This window comes from Molossus molossus, unplaced genomic scaffold, assembly GCF_014108415.1.
Source record: "Molossus molossus isolate mMolMol1 unplaced genomic scaffold, mMolMol1.p scaffold_m16_p_9, whole genome shotgun sequence".
NCBI classification, from domain to species: domain Eukaryota; kingdom Metazoa; phylum Chordata; class Mammalia; order Chiroptera; family Molossidae; genus Molossus; species Molossus molossus.
This window is the reverse complement of record NW_023425403.1, coordinates 71,194,897-71,218,841: the sequence shown is the minus strand read 5'-3', so window position 1 is coordinate 71,218,841 and position 23,945 is coordinate 71,194,897. Positions and strand designations below refer to the sequence as shown.

Below are 23,945 nucleotides of genomic sequence, written 5' to 3'. Positions count from 1 at the left end.
GAATTCTAATTAAATTATTTTTAGACGTTAGCCATTATTTTATTTTATTTTATTTTTCTATCCTCACCCTAGGACATTTGTTGCATTTCTCTTCAGATAGAGCTGGAGGGAGAGAGGGAGCGAAACATCAATGTGAGAGAAACACATTGAGTGGTTGCCACCTGAACAACCCCAACCGGGGCCAGGGACAGAGCAACCAAGGTACATACCCTCAGCGGGAAACGAACCTGGGACCCTATGATGCGAGGGCCTACACTCTAACTGCTGAACCAAACCCGCCAGGGCTCAAATTAAATTTTAATGTAGAATTAATGGTTCTTCTGAATATACCTCCACTCTATTTTTTTTTTTTTTTAATGTTTGCTTGTTTGTTTTTTAACAAGAAAATCTTAATGCAACTTAATCATTCCAGCAACTTCTAATCTTGTATATTCAATATTTCAATATTATAAGAATAATGTTTATGTCATATTATAAATCCCATTACTTTACAATACACTTGAATCTTAAATAATAGTATGCTATACAATGATATTTTATAAGATTATAAATGGTATTTAAAACAGGTATATGCATTATAAAAATGGCTATCATACAATTGGAGAAAAGAAAAGTAAAGATATTGAAAAAGAAAAAGTACTATTTGCTCATATAATAATCTATTTGGCAAACTTAGGACAATAAATTAAATGCCATCAGAACTAAAAGGACATATTTAATTAAAAACTATCTTCTAAGCATCTATATAAAGTGTTGGGCATTAGACATGGTCTCTCCTCTCAGAGATCTTACTTCTTAGCAGATTTCATATTTTATAATATCCCTCCTGATTTATCTTTAATTTTAATTTTATACATTTGATAGAAGTAAGGTATTTTATATAAACCCTCAATATATTACAAGTACATGTGTATATTTCTGTGTATGTGTGAATGTATATACAAACATGCATATATGTGTATATGTATGTGTGTTTGTGTATATGTGTGTAAACATATGTATATATACATGTTTGTGTGCACACACATGCACACACACAATCACTCATTTTATCTGGTAAAACTGTAAAACTGAAGAACAAACCTGACCATTTTCTGAAATATTGCTACTTTGTTGAAGCAACTTGGAACTTTTGTTTTTCTTTATATACTTGATAGGCCTTAGCATATTTCCTTGCCTATAATATGTATCCTCACATTTGTTACATAAAGGAAGAAAAGCTTGGGTTTTATAGAGTCCAAAAGTTTTTGTTATATAAGCTGATGATTACCCATTAAATTACCCAGTTGAAATTGTGTTTTGAAAAAATAGCAATTCCCTCCCAAATTTGATTGATACTCCATTCTTTCGAGTTTTTTATAAGAATATATATACATACAAACATATAAATAATCTTAGCTATTATATATGTAATGTAATCTTTTCATAGTTTAAAAAGGAAGTCATTATTGAATTATCTGTTGTAGGTGATGATTACTATTAATTTCCTCTATCTTCTCCATTATAATTGTTATAGCCTTCATTATTTCATCCCATTAGTCTTTCTAAGATGTCAATATATTCAATATAATTGTGAACTTTTCAAGCCTGACCTTCTTGATTTACTTCTGGAGGCTATGAAGAGATATTACCACCTGCATCCTCCTAAATGTGAAATAATGAATTGAAAGTACATTGATGAAAAAACAGTTAACCTTTTGGTTTGGAAAGAGCTGCTGCATTTATGTCAGAAGAGCTCATTAGTATATTTCTGTAAATTTACTAAGGACAAATCTGAAAACCTGCTTTTATACTTTAAATACTGGCCTGGAACTAGTTGTTTCAATTTACAAAACTCAATGAACCATTCCTTCTATTAAAAAACTATTAGAGATCAGTGTCTGTTCTCAGTTGGTAACACCCATATTTTTATCTCTACCAAGGCAATCTAAATAGTAACATAGCATTTCTATAATATCGTGAAATATTGAAAGCAAGTTCTTTTTCAGAACATGTTTTCAATGAAATATGTATATAAATCCTAAGTGGAATCTCAAATCTATAATGAAATGGCATATTACATTTGATAAATATTTTCAGTTATTCCATGTAATAGAAGTGCAAAATATTTTATCTTAGCAAGTGATCAGTTTATAACTTTATGTTAATTCAGTATATTCTACATTGGCATTCTAAAAATTGTTTAATTGAAGATTTCCTCCTTGGGTGGTACAATGTGCAGTAAAAAAATATTTCCTGCTCTATCATTCTCTTTATTCTCATTCCCTCTCATTTCATTTCATCTATGCCAACCTCTTGCTTCATCTAACCTTGAAATGCTCAGCCTTCTATCGAAACATCCAGCATCATTGGTTGTCAAAATGAAAAAGAATTTTAGAAATTTATTAAAGGTAAATCCTCAAAGTATGAAAGCGTCTCCTTGGATCTTTCTGACCAATGGAACATGGGGCTGAAATAATATACAGCACTTCCATGCCTGGACCATAAAAAGCCTCCTGCAGTGATTCCCATTCTTTCTTTCGAGGTGACTTGGTCCACACAGGTTGGAAATGATGGTGCTGCTACACAATGGAATAATCCAATTGACAGGAGGGATCACAGCTCCCTGCTCATCGTGTGGAGCAGAGGTATGAGAGTAAAATAAAATTCATATGTTAAACCTCTGCTGTTGAGAATGTATGTGTTACAGTGCCTGGTTCTATTTACCCTAAACCACTTTACAAAATGACTTCTTGTAGCCCTCTCAAGAGGTCGCTCTGTCCTCCTGATGACCTTCGTGAAACCGAGTGTGGAAATGGAGTCAGTTTCTTCACTACTGTTCATAGAACATCTCCTTCCTTCCCCTTGACATTTATCATTCACTCAACAAATATTTACATCTTTATCAGACGCTTTCCAAACAGTCCCCCTTTGAATACAGACATCTTTAACCCTGAGGTCACTCCTGCATATGCACCGCTCGGATTTCAGGACTTGCCTCGCTCTCACTCATTCCAAAACTAAAATCAATTTTTTTTTTTTTTAAATTTTACTCTCCAGATAGTTGATTTAAACCTGATTTTCTTTACCCTCTCACGTTCTTCCAGTGATAATATAACATGTTGCCGCTTCATCTGATCCGCTGTCTACCATATAATTGTTTATTTTCTCACTCATAATGATTCCCCTTGTGTCCCAGAACAGCCTGCATCTGTAAAATGATCTATTCGCGGCTCTGCCCCTCGTGCTGCATTTTCATCCCCTCCAAGGCTTCTTTGGCCTGTGGCCGCCCAGCCGGCCTGCTTGTTCTTCCAGCAGACCCGAGGAGCCATGGTTACAGAGCTTTGATAGCTAAAGGACTAAATACTGCATTTCTTCACATCTCTGCTCCAATGCCACTTTCTCAATTAGTTTTACCTTGACAACTCTAATTAAAATTGCACCATCCATAATAAGAAATGCTCCTGATATTCCTTATCCTTTGTATATGTTTACATCTTTTCTGCAGAGTGCATTGCCAGCTCTTGAACTATATTACTTACCTGTGCAACTCACACTTCTGTCTGACCATATACTATACATATTTTTTGTTCCCCAACCTGATGATTGTTGAGCCAAGTTTTCAGAAAACACAATGAGACAAACAAGAAAGCAATTATTATTTCTGGGACAGAAAGGATGGACTACCAGTGAGTATCCAAAAGCTAATGCATAAGTCACAATTCAAATGTCTAATTCTTACTAATGATTTTGCTGCCAAACTGAATCTGGAAGGAAAGGACAATGTGACATTTCACCTGCCTCTCCCCACCAGGCACCACATACAGAGATCTGGGAGAGCTGGTGGGCAAGAATTCTCCCGGCTGCCACCTTCTGCCAGTTTCCCCAGGATCTGGGCTACGGGCGCCTGAGCCAGTGGTGTGTCCCAACAGACGTCTCCCCTGCAGAAAAAGAAAAGTAAGTTTCCTCTACCTCATGAGTGCCTGGCTGAGACTCCTTTTTCTCTAAGGCACCTCATAAATAAATAAGCTTATCTAGGTTAAAAGTTCTCCACTGAGGCTACTGTAATTCAAAATTGTATTTGGCAAAGTTCACCGGCTTGTTCAGCCTTTAAAAATGTTGTTTACCCCAGGCCTCCAATTGGACCAAGTCCAGTTTAAGAGAGACCCAATATGACCCTAGATCCTGTCCTGTTTTAAAGTTGGACCCAGCCAAGAAAAAAGACATGCTCAAAAAAAAAAAAAAAAAAAGGATCCCAGAGGGACTTACCTACTATCTCCAGAGGCAGCTAGAAAGCAGAGCTTAAGGAGTTGAACAAGAACCTACCTTTGGTTGCTCGCTGCTTCTGGGGGGTGTCTGGGGTCTACTTCAGTTCTGTCTTTTGACACCAGAACTGTTAAAAGATAAACAGAGGCATATTAAAAATTTTAAGAGTTTATTGAGCAAAAATCAATTTGAATTGGGCAGCATCCAATCCAGCAGATAGAAAGGAACTCTGAGGAGCTGTACAAAATAAAAGACTTTTATGAGTAGAAGAGAACAGGAAAAAAAACAGGGAAGTTACACTAGGCAAACAGAAAAAGCGGGTTGGTAATAACCTGCAATGTTATTTTCCTTTAGGGGATGACAGGAGTCTATCAGGCAGATTACCTAACTAGTTCTGAGCTGAACTTTAATTAAACTACATTTCAGTTTAGTGACAGGGGACTTAGCATAAGCAATCCCATTTGGGGCCTGTTGTCTTGCTTTTAACAATATAATGCCCTTATATTTTCATTGCATTGCTCTCCCAGTGACAGAAAATAGAAGTAGGGAAAATGTTAAGATAATGAATTTTTTGTTTGTTTTTGGTTAAAACAAAAGAAAAACACATTCAGGTTGTTTCAATGAGACTTAAATTCTTGGTTCCTCAGAATTATACAAATATATTTTGTACATAAGGATTCACTAGCTAAACATTCCACACATTACATGGGCTTCTGCATTTATAAATAAAATCTAATAGTAAAGGGGTAAGAAATAAAAATTTAAAAAAACCTCAATGTATGTATACATGCATACCAATGTGTGCATGAACATATATTTGTACCCCAATATTAACACATATGTATGCATACAGCATCATTATTTTGCTGAAATAATTTACTTGTATGGTAAATCCAACTAGTTGTTGGAGTTCTTGAAGTAGGGCCTGAAATAGTCGTTCAAAGATACTTTCAAAATAGTAGAGCCTTTGGATATTTCACTATTATTGATATTTGATTTAGACAGTGAATGTTTTTTGTTAAATATGTTTTTTAATTATTGATTTTTGAGAGAGAGAGAAGAGAGAGAAACATTGATGAGAGAGAACGATCAATTGACGGCCTCCTGCGTGCCCCCTACTGGGGATCTAGCCCTGACCGAATATTGAACCAGTGACCTCTCAGAGTGTGGGATGAAGCTCAACCAACTGAGCTACACCCACCAGATCAATGTTTTTCTTAAAAAATAGAAACAAACTCCCAGGATAAAGTTCATGAGAGGTCAATACTATTAAATGGGAAATCAAAGTCAGATATCCATAAAATAATTGATGTGTGGAACTGTACTCAGAAGGTTAAAAGTGAATTTAATGTAAATTTCAATAACAGAAGTGACTGCTAATAACAAATGTGAAATCAGGCACCAAAAATACTTTTCAAAACCATCATACAAAGAGAGAGAGTGGGTCAGCATAGAGATATGTCACAGAATACTACGAAGAACATATTTTTATTAGTAGTTTCAAACATGTTCAGCTGTCAATGTCAGGAGAAAGGGAAGATGGAACCACCCATGTTCTTGGGTGCAAAGACAATAAAGCTGTAAATGTAAAGAAATCCACTGGGGAATACATAAGATTCAAAGCTATAAAATATTAGGATAAAATTTTGTTTATTTTTAAAATATGACAGTTAATATGATCGGTCCAACAACAGACCACTAAACAGCAATAAAGACCAAGATATTTTTGCTTTAGTTTCATGTTCTTTCCATCACTGCCCTTATATATGAACTAGATCTTGTTAAATTAAAAAAAGAATGAACAGTGGAGTTCTGAATATGAAAACATTCAGAATTTGTGTTTTGCTAATTTTTGTTAGTCAAATCCAATAATGATAAAAGTGATAATTAACTTATTTTCCTTTTATCCATTCACTTCTTAATATTTATTGAAACAAATACCAGGCTTAGTAATCAATTGATAAAATATGATGTGTATTTTTATATTTGTATAATTTTCAGTTATATAAGAAATATATTATATTATTCATACTACTTTCAGAGTTTTTGGTGTTGTTCATTGTAGCCACTTGGTTGCATTAGTTGCTAAATACGCTGTTAAGCAACTTAGAAATCTCTGCTCTCTTGAGACTTGACAAGAAGACACATCTTGAGTTCTAAAGAGACTTATAATCTGTCTCAGTGAAGTAAGCATAGATAAAGCATACATGTTTATATAATAAATTTTTCTACTTAAAGTCAAATGAGGGATAAAGACAACAGTGTTATAAGAAAGAAGAAATGAGAAGGAGCAGGGATCAGGGAAGAGTTTGTGGGTGGAATAGTAGGAGTTATGTGCAGGGTATTAAAAGACTGATTTGATTTCTTAAAGTGATGCCGTTATTGAAGCAAATGACACACTTATTAATGACATAGGCTTCCATTATCTGATTAAATGCTCGACTTTACTGACCTGTTACTTTACCTTTGAGACTTCATTTCCCACCTGGCTAGCACAATTTTCCATGTGAAAAGGAAGGTCAATGCTAATCAGAACTCTTCACAAGGTTATATCAAATACTAGCTCATTTTGAAAACTTTGCTTTATTACAGAAACATTTTTTTCTGTTGCTTTTATTTATTTTATTGCTAGGTTTTTTGTTTTTGTTTTAAGCTGGATGCAGCAAGTAAAATGCATGAGTGCTTATTTATTTAGGTTTGGATTAGATGAGAAAAACAGATAGGGCATTCAGAATGCCCTTCCTCACCTTGCAATGAATCTGACTCATAGGCAATTTATAGCAACACAGACAGTTTTAAAAGTTGCTGCAGTAATAGTCAGCAGTCAAACTATTATAATTTAAATTAAGATGCCCCTAGAGAACACATTTTACAAGAAAGCTAAAATTTATTGAAAAACAATGTGAGTTAGGTTTTTCATTCCTTTTATTTCTATTCCTGAGAAAATCAGTGGCAATAAGGCTTGTTAAATTGGCATCCTGCTTGACGCTTTTGCTGTGCAAGTTAAATGCTCAGTTTTAACAACCTGGGACAAGGTCAGAATTATACAGCATTTGGTCCACCTTATCAAGATATAATGCATCCTTAGTAACTTTTCCAAGTATTTTAATATGTTGCATCTTTGATTGGATATGAAGTTGTCCTTTTTGTTCTTTTTTTTATATATATATATAATTTTATATTTTATCCTGACCCGAGGATAGTTTTTTGCATGTATCTTCAGATAGAACGGGAGGGAGAGAGGGGGAAAGAAAGAGAGAGAAACATCGATGCATCGATGTGAGAGAACACATCGACTGGTTGCCACCCACACGAGTTGGGGCCAGGGACAAACTGCAACAGAAATACAGGCCCTTAGCGGGAACCAAACCCTGACCGACGCTCTAACCGCTGAGCCAAACTGGCCAGGGTGTCCTTTTTGTTCTTACATGAATTTTCAGAAACATCTAATATACATTGTGTAAAAATAAGGTTGTCACTTACTGGTGATAAGTATGAAGTGTGCCTGGTAAACAAAACAAAATGACAAAATACTATAATAAAAAAAGCCACTAGGATTTGCCAAAAAAAAAAAAAATAATAATAATAATAATTTTGTTGTTGTGAATTATAAGAGAAACAATTTTTACTGCATCCATTAAGAAAATACTTTTTATTATGGTAACTACTCGTTTTATCATTAAACAGACATGCCATGGTCGAAATGAACAAAGGATAAAAGCTAACAGCACTAACAGCACATTTAATATTTCTCTTTTGATGGTTCTGCCATTATTTGGGTTCCAATATATGTGAAAATAGTCTTGGATTGCCTGAGAATCCCAGTTTAAACCTTCATCCCAGAATCATTATTACTGCTATCCACTGCACTCCAAACAGGGGTCATATTTTTATGGGGTACATTTTAAGAAGTGTTCAGTCCTTTCTCTGACTTGCAGCTGTACTCACTGGTTCCTGTGAACTTGTCATGTCATCTTTGAGGAGGAACACTGCCGTCGCAGACGTTTCGGCAGAATTAGTAACCATGGAAAATTAGGGTCTCCCAGGAGGGGATCTTCACGTTTACCACCATTTGTTTGCAATAACAGAGTTCCACTTTTATTTTTATTTCCATTATAAAGATAAACACTAACATTTTACATATCTTAACAAATCTAAAGTCAGAAGGGACAATAAAAAACTTAGAGTTGTTATTACTCAGGTACAAAATTTAGTAAAGCCATTATAAATACATTTTTTATTTTCTCTAGCATTCTTTTTTTAGGTCTTTACATACTTGACACTCAATTATACATGCAATTATCTATCTCTAGATTTACCTCTAAGATTACAACAGGAGCAAGTATTAAGATTACTGATTATCTGCCACATAATAACACTTTGAGTGAATATACCTGTGGTCATTTGTTATTTTGTCATAGAACATTGACTTTGTTTCCAAACTTTTAGATATGTTTTACAAACCTTATTTGTCTATAGGATTTGTTTTGTTTTATTCTTTTTTTTTTTTTTGTATCATGATGTCAGAATTTTTATCCTAAATCATGCCATTATTTTTAAATGAAAAAATGCACATAATTTTAGATAATTAAGTTTATTGAAAAATGAGTTGTCAAAATTTATACTACCACGATTCTTTTATAGGTTTATACAAGCCCTGAATCTTTGCAGAGATTAAGTATTAGTTCTTAAAAATATTTGCTAATTTGCTTCAATTTTCCCTTCTTTAATTATTGATTAGAATAAACATAGTTTCCATATCTGTCATCTTGTTATGTCTCTTTTTTGTTACTTCAAATCTTTTGTTAACTTGTATATCATATTTTAGAAGATAAGCAAAATACATAAAATTAAGCATAAGATGTGTTATATTTTAAACCAGATATTCAGGCATATTATATACCTTGGTTTTCAGTGAATGATGAGTTTTTTTCTGCCAGAATATCAAGTGGTTGATAGGTAGCTGGTTAGATATAGATGAAAACATGATGAAAAAAGATCTCACAAAACTGAAATGTGGAATTATTTTTATATTCACAGTTGCTGCCTCATATTTTTAGTAATAATTTTGTACTTGGTTTTCACACTCATCACCTTAACAAATTAATTTAAACCATAACTCGAAATTTATCTCTGGTACCACTGGGTCTTGGTCATTTTTCAAAACTTTCCAGGGAATTCCAAAATTCAGCCAGGATTGTGAATCTGACCTAGTGGATTTTCCATTAGTTAAAATTTCACCTTTGTAATGTAATAATTGTGCTATTGTTTAATTGTTGATATGAAATAAATAATAATATTATTACTATAACTGACCATTATTGAAAATATAAATAGTGAACAGATTTACATTGGGGTTATAGATTTCAATATACTGGCATAAATGAATGAAAGAAGTGATGATCTTGCACAAATAGCTAAAAAAAGTTGCGTGGGAGCTAGGAGCTGGATTTCATGGTGAGCTATTTTATTTCTATTTCTGTGTTGTCTGTGAATGACGATTGTCAAACAGAAGATGAAGCATCAGTATTCTCATATAATTTGCAAAGCATAGTGGTCAAACTAGTAAAACAGTTTTTTGTTTGTTTGTTTTATCCTCACCCGAGGACATTTTTCCATTTTTTTATTCAGATACAGCAGGAGGGAGAGAGAGGAAGAGAGAGAGAAGGATCGATGTGAAAAGGACACATCGAGTGGCTGCCACCTGCACGACCAACCAGGGCCAGGGACAAACTGCAACCGAAGTAAATGCCCTTAGCAGGAATTGAACCCGGGCCTCTCTGGACCGCAGGCCAACACTCTAACTGCTGAGCCAAACCGGCCAGGGCAAGACAGTTGTTTTTTGATAAATTGTGCTAACTTATGTTTTTATTTTTTAATCTGTTTGAATATAATTTTTAAGAAACTAAAGAGACATCATTTAGTGGAATGAATTATCATGAAAACAAGGACTATAATATTATTACTGAGAAATTTTTAGAAGTAATACATAGTGACAGATCTTATTGCTGGAAGAAAGCAAATGAGTCCAAGAGCACTGCTGGACATTACATAATATCAACGATGTGAAATTCTTCAGAGAATTTTCTATCACATACTCATATAGTATATATATTCATTTATATTTGTGCAAAGACTTTTGTTTTTACTTTGTAGTGAAAATTGTTTATAGATATGACATGCATATGATCTGCATATTAGAGAAATATTCTGAAGAATTATTTTCTTTTTTATCAAAGTTTATTTTACAGAATTATGAATATATGTATTTTAATCAACAATCCTCTATAGACCACAAGGCTTACTTAAAAAAATACACTGAGAGTAAAATTTATGCTTAGAGTAAAAAGACAATTATTTAAATGAAAAATTTTGCAGCCCTGGCCAGTGTTGCTCGGTGGTTAGTGTCGGCCTGCACACCGAAGGGTCGTGGGTTCATTTCCCAGTCAAGTACACGTATCTGGGTTGCAGGTTCAATCCCCAGCCCTGGTCAGGGACCGTGTGGGAAGCAATCAATGAATGTGTCTCTCTCACATCAATGTTTCTCTCTCTCCCTCCCTCCCCTCTCCCTTCTAGCTTCTCTAAAAATCAATAGAAAAAATATCCTCAGGTAAGGAATAACAACAACAACAAAAACGTGCAAATGTAGGTCAATCTAGACACTATGTATTCAGACCACATCATTCGTTTAATTGTATATTTTTTCATTTTAATTCAGTGTTGGAGGAAATAGTGAACATTGAAACTAAAATTAATTATATCTACTTTTCAAGTGCTCTGAGAAGAAATGAACGTAACTATGAAATAGATATTTTCTACTCTGCTATGTTGTTTGTCTCTGTTTTTCTTAATACTTGCTTTTATAATGGAACACAGAGAAATTTTCTTTTCAATACGATTACCTAGGAAAGTTGGCATGTTACCAGAGAATAGCATGCCATCTATCTTCCCATTGGCTGTATGAGTTATGCATAACCTTTTGAACTTACTAAAACTGAAGTTTGAATTCTTGCCTCACAGGCTTAGTAACTTGATTTAGTCAGAAAGCCAGGAGATTGGTTCTACTTACCAGAGGTGGATAAACTAAAGTCTAGCAGGAACAGGACACGGATCAATAGAATCAGGATTCTGGTATACTATTTTTCCAATGAGAAATATTAGTACCATGTAACAAAATGTTTGCATCAGAGTGAGTAACCATCACTTGTTTTCTTGATATATAATCAGTGGGGAAGAATAAAAGAAAATATAAAGAAAATAAATAAACATCACCCACAATCTAATCAATAGATGAAAACATAGTTATAACTATTCTACATAAAATTTAAAGAGTATATCAGGTCTCAAATTTTACATTCCTTTTATTTTACAATAATACAGCAGTAATATGTAAGAATTCCTGTCTTCATTAGATCTTATTTAGATTAACATCAAATTTGGCAGTTGAAAATTATATTTTATTTTTGTTCCAGCATGTAAAACAGTGAGGATCTCAAATCTCAATATGTTAATTAGCCTTTTAATTTTTTGAAAATATTTATCAATTTTTAAAATATTGGTGACCTTTTCAATTTAATGACTCTAAAATAAATTCCCATTCTGAGGATTTTTGAAGATACTGTGGCTGATGACTGTGTGGTTATCATAGACAAGAAATTAAAACTAATTTGGAAATACAGTACAAGTGGATGACTTTTATTCCTAAGAGCACAAAAGGCATGTGGAAAGCCTTTAACAAGAATAGGAGATATTTAAAACATGTTTATTTGGTGGTTAAGAATCTTATTCTAGCCTGGCTAGTGTGGCTCAGTGGTTGAGCATCGACCCATGCACCAAGAGGTTGCTGGTTCAATTCCCGGTCAGGGCACATGCCCAGGTTGCAGGCTCGATCCCCAGTAGAGGGTGTGCAAGAAGCAGCTGATTGATGTTTCTATCTCTCTCTCGCTCTCTCTTCCTCTCTCTCTAAAAGTCAATAAAAACATACATTTTTTTTTTTAAAAGGATCTTATTCTACTAAATTTGTTATATGATTCCTGTAAACATATTAAAATTGTCTTTAGATGAATTCAATCTACCACTGAACCGCCTTTGTTTTGGGTGAGAAGAATATCCACCTTCATCAAAAGTAGGGTTCCCAAGGTCATGCAGAAGAAGCTGGGTTCTTACCTACATTAAACCCTGAGGAAGAACTCTCTCATCTGTGGACCATAATACTCTGAAAAGAATTTCATACACCCTTGAAGAGCACCACCCTGCATCTTCTGTCTCATGTGTTGGCATAGAAATCTTTTCAGAAGCTCAGAGCCCAGTACCTGTGGTCTAGCCTCCTAAGGTGTAATTGGTGAAGCAGTTCCTCTCCAAGGTTCTGCAAGCAACTCTTTCCTAAGCATCATAAACAATTTTAGTTTTCAAAATCAAATGCTAGGAAGAATATTTGTCAACATAAAAACTTTTGTTCTCTGATGCACAATATTTTTGGAACAAGGAAACACAAATGTCAGGAAACGGATTGGTTTAGAGTTAAGGCCAGAAAAAAGGAGAGTGGATAAAGCAAGAACAAAGTATAAATGAATATCTTTGTTGATTGCTCTGCTGTATTTGAATATGCTACTAAAATAGTATAGGAGTGACAATTTTTAAAAGACTGAGAACCGACACAAAGTAAGTAAGAATTTGGAGGATGGCATTGGGAACTATTCATTGAATCACAGCATCAGAGATCTATATTTTAATGCTGGTCCCTGTGACAGCCCTAGAAAACCCACATGGCAAGTTGAATATTTGTACCTGTTTATAAGTCCAATGCATAAATTATTTTCTTACAAAAGTAGAAGCAACATTTGTATGTATTTTCAGGCTAGAGGGATATTGTGGTAGTCTATAAAATGCCGTGGGTTATATTTGGAATAATTGTACTATAATAGCAAGTTAGTAGAAACATTCTTAAAAGATTATAGAGGAAAAAATATCTTAAAATTTCCGGAAACCTGATCAGCCAACTGAATTCATATTACTGGTTAAGCCAATTTTTTAGAATGTGAAAAGGTATTTTTCACAGCTGCTCTTCAGGAGGAAAACAAAAAGTAAAAACACATGACAAGGGATCAGATGATGGAAAAGGGACCACTTAGATTCTGGGAATTAGGGAATCAGAGGTCATGCAAGGATTTCTTAGTCTGCACTCAGTTTGAACCCCCATTAGGCAGTTTTCCCTGTGTAACATGTAGAATCACACTTGAAATTCTCAATTTTGTGTGAGTGCAAATTTGTAACACCGCTTTGTATCACCGCTGTACTGACTAGAAATTCTGACCAGGGGGTCTGAATGATTAGCAATTTGTTTCTTCTAGAACGTCTCCAAATTTCCTAACAACATAGTATCTGAAGGGAAAATAAAACAGATGGAGGACAATCAGAACAAGTCAGATGGCATGGTGTTCGGAGACATAAAATGTAAATGAAACATAGGCCCAGGTCAATTAGAGAAGGAAGAAATATCGTTACCTATAGACACCATGCTGTACATTAGATCTCTGGAATTTATTCATCATACAGCTGAAAATGTGTACCCTTTGACCACCATGCTTTAATGTTCTTGCATAACAACAACAAAATGATACTTCCATGAGGCAAAGGATGTGTTCACTAGCTTATTGTGATTACCATTTTTCATATACATGTATCAAATCATAACATTTTACACTTTAAACTTATGTAATCTTATATGCCAATTTTATCGCAATAAAGCTGGAAAAACAAAACCAAAACATTTATATATGTCATTTAAAATGTGAGGTTATAATTTACATCTGTTACCATTCACTTTTAGTTACAGCTTTAAAATGACAGTACTTTGTTTAGATTAATAAACATTTGTGAGTTAAAAAAATAAAATGAAATAAATAAATGTACTGCTCTGTGGATTGAAAAGGGAATCAGATACCAAGACTAAATAGGGCAGCCCACCTCTTGGATGTACGCCAGCATTGTTGCAGGAAAATATTACAAAACAAAACACAGTGCAAATATTTGTGGTCCATCCCTTCTCACAATTTTTAAAGAGGAAGGATAATTTTCTTTTCTGATAAAAGAATTAGCATTCACTGAAGAGGCTATTGACGGGACAGACCACCTGTCATTTCTGGAGAAGGATGACACGTAAAAATTGTGAAAGTGGAGTATGTAGAGGAGGAGAGAGGGAAAGGAAGCAGAGTGAGTAAACAACTCTTAGCAAAGTACAGCAGTGAAGAGACTACACATACGTGTACCGGAAGGTTAAGGACTTTTCCTTACTTATTTCCTGTAAGAAATCTACATTAAACTGCTGCATTACTTTTCAAGGTTTAACATTGAATTTATGCTTCTTTTAAATGTCACGCGTTGCTAGAACTGGCTTTGAGATGGATCCTGTACGTCTGTATTGCACATATGTGAAATAAAACTTGTTAAGAGCAAATGACAGGCCGACGAGCAAATGCAATGAGAGAATCGCTGAGAGGTGCTGGACACCGGGAGGAGCTGAGCCGTTTTACTAGATGGAAAGTTATCCTGCTTGATAGAGTTTGCTCTCTTCCAAGTAACCCAAGTGCTGACGCTTATGTAGCTCTTCTCTCTCCTCCGTGGCCAAGTGTCTACAGCTCTCCCTGGGCTTGGAAACCCATGATGTGTGACTGTTTCATGTTTCCATAGTTTAATATGTGTCCTAGTAATATATCCCATTTGAAGTTGTTCTGTCTTGGAAAAACAAAAAAGAGCCTAAGAGAAAGTACAGTTATTTTCCATGATATTGAAGTAGAATTTTGGATTTTTCAGTTACTCAAGGATATACTGCTTTTGGAATACAGGGTTTGGGGCAAAAGTAGGTTTACGATTGTGACTACACAAAACACAGAGTTTATTCTTGTATTATTGTTTATTAAGTATTGTATTAGTTTCCAAAACAACTGTAAAGTTACTTTTGCCACACCCTGTATAATGCTATAATACATTGTTTTCCAAAGGGTTAATTTTTCTTATAGACACTGCTCATTGTGCTGAATATTAATGTTTCTATAAAAAAAAATTATGGCCCTGGCTGGGTAGTTCAGTTGGTTAGAGTTCTGTCCGGATATGCCAAGGTTGTGTGTTCCATCTCTGGTCAGAGCACATTCAAGAATCAAGCAGTGAATGCATAAATAAGTGAAACAACAAATTGTCTCCCTCTCTCTTTAAAATCAGTAAATAGCCCAGCCAGTGTGGCTCAGTGGTTGAGCATCGACCCATTTCCAGTCAAGGCACATGCCCAGGTTGTGGGCCAAATCCCCGGGGGGGGGGGGGGCATGCAGGAGGCTACCAATTGATGTTCTTTCTCATGGATGTTTCTCTCTGTCCCTCTCCCTTCCTCTCTCTAAAATCAATAAAGAAAAAAATAAAAATAAATAAATAAATTTTTCAAAAAGAGAAAAGTATTCATTATGTTCTTATAAAATACAATATTTTATTTCTCTTAAGGCTATTCCCACTATGTAGGATTGTAGAGATAACAACATAGTGGAGACATGTATATTCAGTTCAAAGAAAGAGAAAATTCTGAATGATCAAATTCTTCACTTCTTTTTCTTGTAATATAGAGAGAAGATACATAAAATGCCTGTGTGGTCTGAATTTCAGTTACAGAACTCAAATAAAATAACAGTTTTACTTTATTCATTTATTTTTTTAATTGTGGTTTTATTGATTTCAGAGAGAGAGGAAAGGTAATAAAAAAAGGCATTTTGAGCAAAACGATTGCAATCTGAAAGATACATTTTTAGGTGATTACACAAACTGAGCTCTGGAAAGAACAAAGAAAAGAAAGCATTTATAAAAGGAGGAATAAAACAACCCTGGCTGGTTTTGCTCAGCGGTTAGAGCGACGGCCTGCGGACCAACGAGTCTCGGGTTCGATTACAATCAAGGACACGTACCTCGGTCACGGGATTGGGAGGCAACCGGTAGATGTGTCCCTCTCACGCGGATGTTTCTCTTTCTCTCCTCCCCCCTACTCTATCTGAGGATAAGTAGAAAAATATCTGGTGAAGATTTAAAAAACAAAAAATGTAAGTCTTTCATGCAAATGAAAATTTACTGCAGAGGTGAACAAGGATTGGTTACTTCCACTATGAAAAAAAGGGAGGAGAAAACTACAAGGGAGCAAGTCCATATGTGTCCGTGTAGCAGTTCTTGTTCCAAGATGTTCATGGCTCAGCCTTAAGCTCAGTTTAGCAACAGGTTTAGCAACTTAATAGCAGCTCCAAGAACTGAGGGACAACTTCCTTAATAGCCTCGAGATTCGATTTTAAATGACTCCCTTAGCAATGCTTATTCCATTTCATTGTCTCCATTATCAGTATTAATGTTTTATTTGTAAATAATTTAAATGTAATGGAGATACATATGATAAGCTGTAATATTTCAGATAAGAATCTATTTTGATACCCAGGATTTTTAAAAATACTAATTATGAATGGAAGAAAATATTGAAATAGCTCATATTTCCATTCAGCTAACCAGCAGTAACCTTTTAATACATGGCTAGACTTCTCTGAACAAATCTAAAACGAACTGATTGCCAAATAAAAGACATTCAAGCTAAAGGTGACCTCAAATCTGTCAAGTTCAAAAGAGTATTTTAGAAAACTTATAATATACACATTTCCTTCATACACTTATAAGTAGAATTTGCTTTATCTTTTTCTATAACTCCACAGCTTTATTTTGTTATATTTCCCTCACTGTATTCATCCATAGCTCAGTGTTGTTGTTTTCCAACCCTGCAAATGTACAGCTATGGAATCTTTAACCTTTTCCATCCCCAATTTTATCCGTAGTACACAACGCCTTTGCCTCTAATGAAAATGTGAATATTCTGAAAAGAGACAGACTATATTGCAACTCTCTAGAATTAAAGACGCTTGTTCACTATCCTCCATGTGCTATTCAGCTGGCTAAGCTGGTTGTGTTCTATCACTGGAATGAATATCTTACCAATGATGAGAGGACAAATAAATGAGAGAAGAGGATGAGATGCAGAAGGGACGAACTGGATAATTGGACATAGCAGTTGAATTGATATAACTGTGGGGTGGTGCACACAATAACTTTACATACTTTTGAAATAAGTGCAGGGACCTAGAAAAAAAAAAACTACAACACACTAGTGATGAAACAAAGATGGACCAATTAAAAATTCAGGAACAAGAGATACAAACTCTCTCATGCTGTTGATGTCAGCAAAAGGTCTCTGAGCTGGGGAAAACACAACATCCTTTGGGCAGGGTGGTATATCTAGAATGCCATTAAGTGATGGTTCCTTTCATGGAGACTTCAATTCTGCTTAAATTATTTGATTTACTTAAATTCTACTGTGTTAGAAAATTACATGTGTGCAGGAAAAGAAATACCTTGTTGCATGGAGGCAAAACTGCAAAAGGTATATTGACTACTACTAAACTCGTGGGTTTGTATATTATTAATTAATGGAAATTTTATAATTTGCCTTAGGAGTTCTACTAAATGAATACCATAACCCATGGGACATAAAGTCAACATTTTAACTGCTTTTGCTACATGTTAATGAGATAAAATTGACACAGCGCACAGAGATTTTCCCTCTAAATTCTCCTTATGTGCGGGCTGGTACAGGTTTCAGTCATGCTCTACAGGCATCTTACTTAAATCCTTATTTGGATTCAACAGAAGCAACTGAGTCCTTATGTAAAATTAATGATGTATTCTCATTTCTAATAGCTGTCAATTTATGGATCATTATATAAAAAGAAAACTTCCAGAATCACTTCCTTTATAGTTGCCAAGGTTATATTTTCCAGTATTGGCACCTGACACAGAAACAAAGCACCCTGCAGTACCAAGGACCAGAGCATATTAAAGAGGCATTAGTCCTAAGGAGCTATGACAGATGCAAAGCGCTTCGTGCACGTTGCTCTGTGATGTTTAACATATGTTGTCAATTAAAAATTGCTTAAGCAATATTTAACAGTACAGATTTATCAAACTCAGAGTTTATGGAAATAGTTTTTGCATATATGTGTCTTGTTTTACTTCTGCATATTTAAGTTAATAGAAGGACGCCGTTCACATGCTCAAGTTGTGCCATAATTGTCTTCTTTGAAAGATGAATTTTTTTATATTTATTTTTCATAGGTGGTAAATACACTTCAGGACTGACTATACATAAAATATTTCACATAATAAATTGAGTGAGAAAGCATTTATTTCCATTTAAAAAATTGTATATAACAAATAAGTTCATTTCAGAGGTGAATTATTTCCCGAGCATGGATACTTTGCGCCATTGTCTGAAAAGTCATGTTGAGATACACACATATATGTATGTATTTACCATTGCAAGAATAGGTGTTGAATAAATACTGACATCGAATGAACACCAATTTTAACACAGAATCCTACAGAAATATTTCAACTTTAACCCATAGAGGTCATAAAACAAACAGAGAACAACTTATCCCATGCATAATCATTGTCAGGTTTTGGCAAAACCAATGTCTAAGAGACAATTTCTTGGTAGGTACAGCACATCTCCAACAGCCCCTATGGTGGTAGAATTGGGTGTTCTGTTATAATCCTACACTGAAAGTGGTTCTGATAACCATGATAATTAATTAGGCCTCAGGTAATTTTATGAATGCAGTTTTTTTGTGGGATCCAATCGATTTAGCCATGATTTGAAATATAGAGACAAACAAATTAATTATGGGACAAAATAAAGCGCAGACGATTTCCCAATGTCCTCAGCTTTCTTCAAAGAGCAAACTAGTGGCACTGAATAAGCAAATGTAATATCAATTTAGCAAGTCATCTGGATTTATTTCCACATTCATTCATTTATTCATCCAATGGATTTGTTGAGTACCCATAGGTGTGCAAGAGTTTGTGCTGAATACTGTGGACACTCTGGGAAGTGTATCTCTGCCCGTATTTCTGTCAATCAAGTGGACTGTATTAAATTCACCGATGTGTCAAACAACATGACATGACTAAGATTTCCCCAGAAAGAACCGCAGTTCTTACGAAGCAGCCCAGTTTTTCTACCTGTTTATAAACAGGAACTAGTATTGACATTTTACTACAAGGAAATCACATGGGGTATCGATTAGTGTCAGTGAACAGACACTCAAAACATATACAGATCACTGGTGTTCACTCTTGAGATCACCTAATTTTTAGAACTGTACGTGTTGTAGACAAGGAAGAACAGAGGGAGGGAGGAAGGGGTTGAGGGAGGAGAAAGGGTGGGAAGAAGTCATTTTGATAAGAACAATAAATCATTTTGACTGTTGTGTTATTTTTTTTTTTTCATATTTAAAATACCACTTTTAAAAACCTTGGTTAACTAGGCTTTATATATATGTTATAAATACTGTTGTTGTTTTTCAACAAGTTATAATTAATAGGTTTTTGAATTTTCACTTAAAACTTGGGTTGCTTGGTTAACTACTAATATTTTAATTTTTTGAACATATTTTTTTTCTAATACAACATATTTCTGAGCTCCCTTTGAACCTCCTTTATTCCTTATTCAGTTTGTCAATTGACAATTTTCCAGGGGGCATTTTAACTAAAAATATTGTCTTTTTTTTTCTTTCAATATGTTGTTATTAATTTTTTTTAGAGAGAGAGAAGAAGGAGAGAGATTGAAACATTGATGTGAGAAACATCTATTGCTGCCTCCTGCACGCCTCCTACTGGGGGTTGAACCTGAAACCCCTGCATGTGCCCTGACTGGGAATCTAACTGTGCCCTCTCAGTCCATGGGACGATGCTCAACCCACTGAACCACACTGGCCGGGCTCAAAAATGATCTTTTAAGAATGGTTTTAGATTTATATATTCATAAATTCCTTTTGCTGATTTTTACAACATAATTTAATTTTGAAAAATATACACATTATGACTTCGTAAAAATAAGATCCTCTATCTAGAACTTACACACAAGATAAGCTCATATTGATTTCTTTCTTCCACACTTTTATTGACATAGCTTATGTTTATAATCAGATGTAATCTCAAGTATCAAGTATGAGTTTATTAATATTTTTATGTTAGTGAAATTAACAAGGACAAATCTGAAAATATGTATTTATTGCTTGCTATTATCCATCCTCCTCTTTTAGATTATGATACAGATGTCTTTATATTAAAAGTAAACTGAAGTTGCCACAGAGGTACATGGATCGTCATCAAAGACCAAGCACTAGTACCTAATTTCTCTAGATAAGGAAAATGAATTTAACACAGATCATTTAGAATGTGTCTGTGAGTGTGTGTGTGTGTGTGTGTGTGCGCGTGTGTGTGTCCTGACACCTTTAGAGATCCGTTGCCAAGTCTTTTCCCTGCCAGTTTTATTATGAGCTCAGTTATGTACCCAAATCTAGCAGCAAAAAATTCTTCAGAAGCAAAGCTGCCAGTTCAGTGCTTTGAACTTTCCTTATTTTATTGAAAAGTCTAAATCACATTTTTTTCACCTGCCACTCTAGATGTCTAATAAAAAGTGAAAGTTTATAGCAGCAGGGAAGTGGCTGAGCAGACAAGGACAGCTGAGGTTGGAGACATAGATTTCCCATACAAGATCCGGACCTGTCAGGGCTGTCAGCCGACACTCGCGTAATAAGCGCACCGTTTTAAACCTTTGGAAAGACTTTTCCCAGCCTTCTCTGACTGTTTAATCTCATGGCGCTTCAGACATTTTGCTCTGGCTGCAGCAATGTGCAATAAGTTGACTGCTTCTACACCGAAAATATTGGAGATATTGCTGTCCTACCTATCACAGAAATTCAAATGATCCCTCCACCCGCAGGGACCTTACATGGAGACTCCCTCGGGGTCCAATACTTATCCCCTTTTGATGTTAACCCTAATGTTTAAAATGTAGAAAGAATTTGTACAACATATACCCTTCAGCTGCCAGCACATGAATGAATTTTTGAGTAACATTTTATTTGTTTTAATTCTGCTCGTGGCAGTAAACTCACTTTTGAGGGTACTTTTTTTCCAGCTTACTTTCTCCAGTTCTCCAAACCTAGAATACCATACAGTTTTTGTTCTTCCAGAAAGAGACTGAGATGAGGATTTCAGAGCAAGAATTTGGAATGTATACTCATCACTGGCAAAGTGGAAGGAAGTGAGACCGTGTAAAGAAAGGCGGCAAATGTACATTTGAAAGCTGGCTTTCAGCAGTTGGAGCTCTCTGCAGAGACACTCTGGAAAATAGAATAAAAAATATCTTCCAGAGCTATCACACTTATAAAGTGGGGGGAGGGTTGGGAGTAACTGTAGACCGTCTCCAAGGAGAATTGAATGCAGGTCCCCTCCCACCGTGCTGCAGACACGCGTGGGTGCCCGAGGCAGCCTCTGCCCAGGGCCTTGCAGGGCGGGGGTCAGCCACGGGGCACATCCGCTCTCTCCAGGTCAAAAATGTCTGCTTGGCAGATGGAATATACTCTGAACAAGCAGCCCTACATACGTTATTGGACGGCTACTCATGTCATATTCTGGAAAATGTACCTGACACAGAAAAGAAACATGACTTCTTCACCGTCAGGTTCCCACCACTGAAAAACAGGTAGCAGCCACTCCTGGGTGCCATCTGCCTATTCCTTGTAAGAACTTTCAGCTATTACAGTTAATGGTGTCAAAGGAGAGAGACTGCCTGATGTACGTGTCTCTGATCCACTTTGCAAGGCCAGTCAAACCCGAGGCGTTCTACTGCTTTTCATTCAACCCCAGGCTGGATGAAGAAGACAGAGAACAAGGCTGGATGTTGATCCATCTCAGTGAAGAATACAAGCACATGGGCCTCACCAAATGATTATTGGCAGCTCAGCGTTGTGAACAGAGACAACAGAGTTTGCAATTCTTACCTTACTGCACTGTATGTTCCCAGATTGGCCACGGCACACGTTGCACCTAGTGGAGAGTTCAAATCCCGGAGCAGGTGGCTATTTCCTGCCCTTTCTTACTACTATAAAGATACCACGCTTCTGTCTTCCGGAGTGGCCAGGCCCTGTTAGGCTTCAGTTCCCGGTACCTGGAAGACCAGCACATACTCCAGGCCATCAGGAAAACCAACTCAAGAAGCGACTTCATTTAAGTTGTTGACACCCTGCCTAAACTTAGTGCCACAGCAAACCACTCTGAAGGGAAGAGCTACGGGAATGAAGACAATTGTTCCAGCATCAAGTTTCAATGTATTGGGATAGAGAACATCCATGTCATGAGAAACAGTCTGCAGAAAATGTTGGAAGTGTGTTCACTTAAATCTCCCTCCGTGATTGACTTTCTGTGGGGAATGGAGAATTCTGGCTGGTTAAGGCATATTAAGGCCATCATGGATGCAGGGATGCTCGATGCTGAGGAAGGGGAAAGTGAACTTCACTGGTCCCATGGCTGGGACAGGACTGCACAGGTGTGCTGCGTGGCCAGCCTACTGCTGGATCCACCCTACCAGACTGAAGGGCTTTGTGGTATTAATTGAAAAGGACCGATTTCCTTTGGTCATGACTTTAATCCCAGATATGGCAATCTAGCTTGTGAGCCAAAAGAAATCTCTCCAGTTATTGACCAGTTCATTGACTGTGTCTGGCAGTTAATGGAACAATTTCCCTGTGTGTTTGAGTTCAATGAGCGGTTTCTGATTCACATTCAAATCACATTTATTCCTACCAATATGGAAACTTCCTGTGTAACAGCCAAAGGGAGAGACAAAAACTCAAAATTCAGGAAAGAGCCTATTCTTTACGGGCTTACCTGTGGAAGATGTGGGGCGAGTACATGAATTTTCTCCTTAAAGCTGATCACAATAGGACCAGGGAACTCTCCACCTCCCCACCATGCAATGCAACATCATGTGCAAGTTCTGGAGTGACATGTTGAACCTCTTTGAGAAGGGACTGCAGCCCTGACAGTCATAGATTACCTCATGGTGGTGAAGGAGGAAACCCAGCTGCTGGCGGAAGAACTAGAGTCTCTAGAAGAAAAGCTGGAAAAAAATGCAAAAAGTCCAGTAATCTAAAATAAAGAATAAACCAAGTGAACCCAGCAAACAGGTTTTCTAGCTCAAACAGCAGCACAGCAGCACTCCCCAGGACTACAGTGTGAATATGAAATCATTTCCATCCAGGGGCTCTTCTCAAGGAGACAGAGTCTGTTCTGATTCTAACCCAGGACAACTTGCAAAGCTCAGGTCCAGATCTGTCAGCTGGCAGTGATCAGGAGTCTGGGGTGGAGGATTTGAGCTGACGTTCTGCAAGTGGTGGAGAGTGTGAACCCAGTGAAGACAGCAGCAAAGACCGGAATTCTGACCAAACAATGTTTCTCATGGCCCAAAGCTTCACTTTGGAGTTCCAAAATAAAGGACGTGCAAGAAACACTTTCCAAAAATAAGCAACCAGTGCAATTTAAGAAATAACTCAAGAAACTGTCCATGTCATAGAGAAAATTCGAAACTATAGCAACGATAATGGGGGGGGGGATCCAACTCTTGGTTTCTTTAGATGTTAACGAACAGGAAATAGCCATTTGTTTTATCAAATAAATATTAAGGAAGTTATCCGATTTCGAAAACCAATGTAGACTATGAAAGGTTTATTTCCTACAGAGCAATGACCTCTGCCATCACCCGAGCTTATCTGAAGCTCCTTGTC

At 36.0% G+C, this 23,945-nt stretch overlaps 1 pseudogene; it reads left to right on the top strand.

Moving 5' to 3' along the window:
• LOC118622406 overlaps positions 1–23,400 on the top strand; it is a 49,119-nt pseudogene extending 25,719 nt beyond the window's left edge.
• Positions 23,401–23,945: the final 545 nt, after the last annotated feature.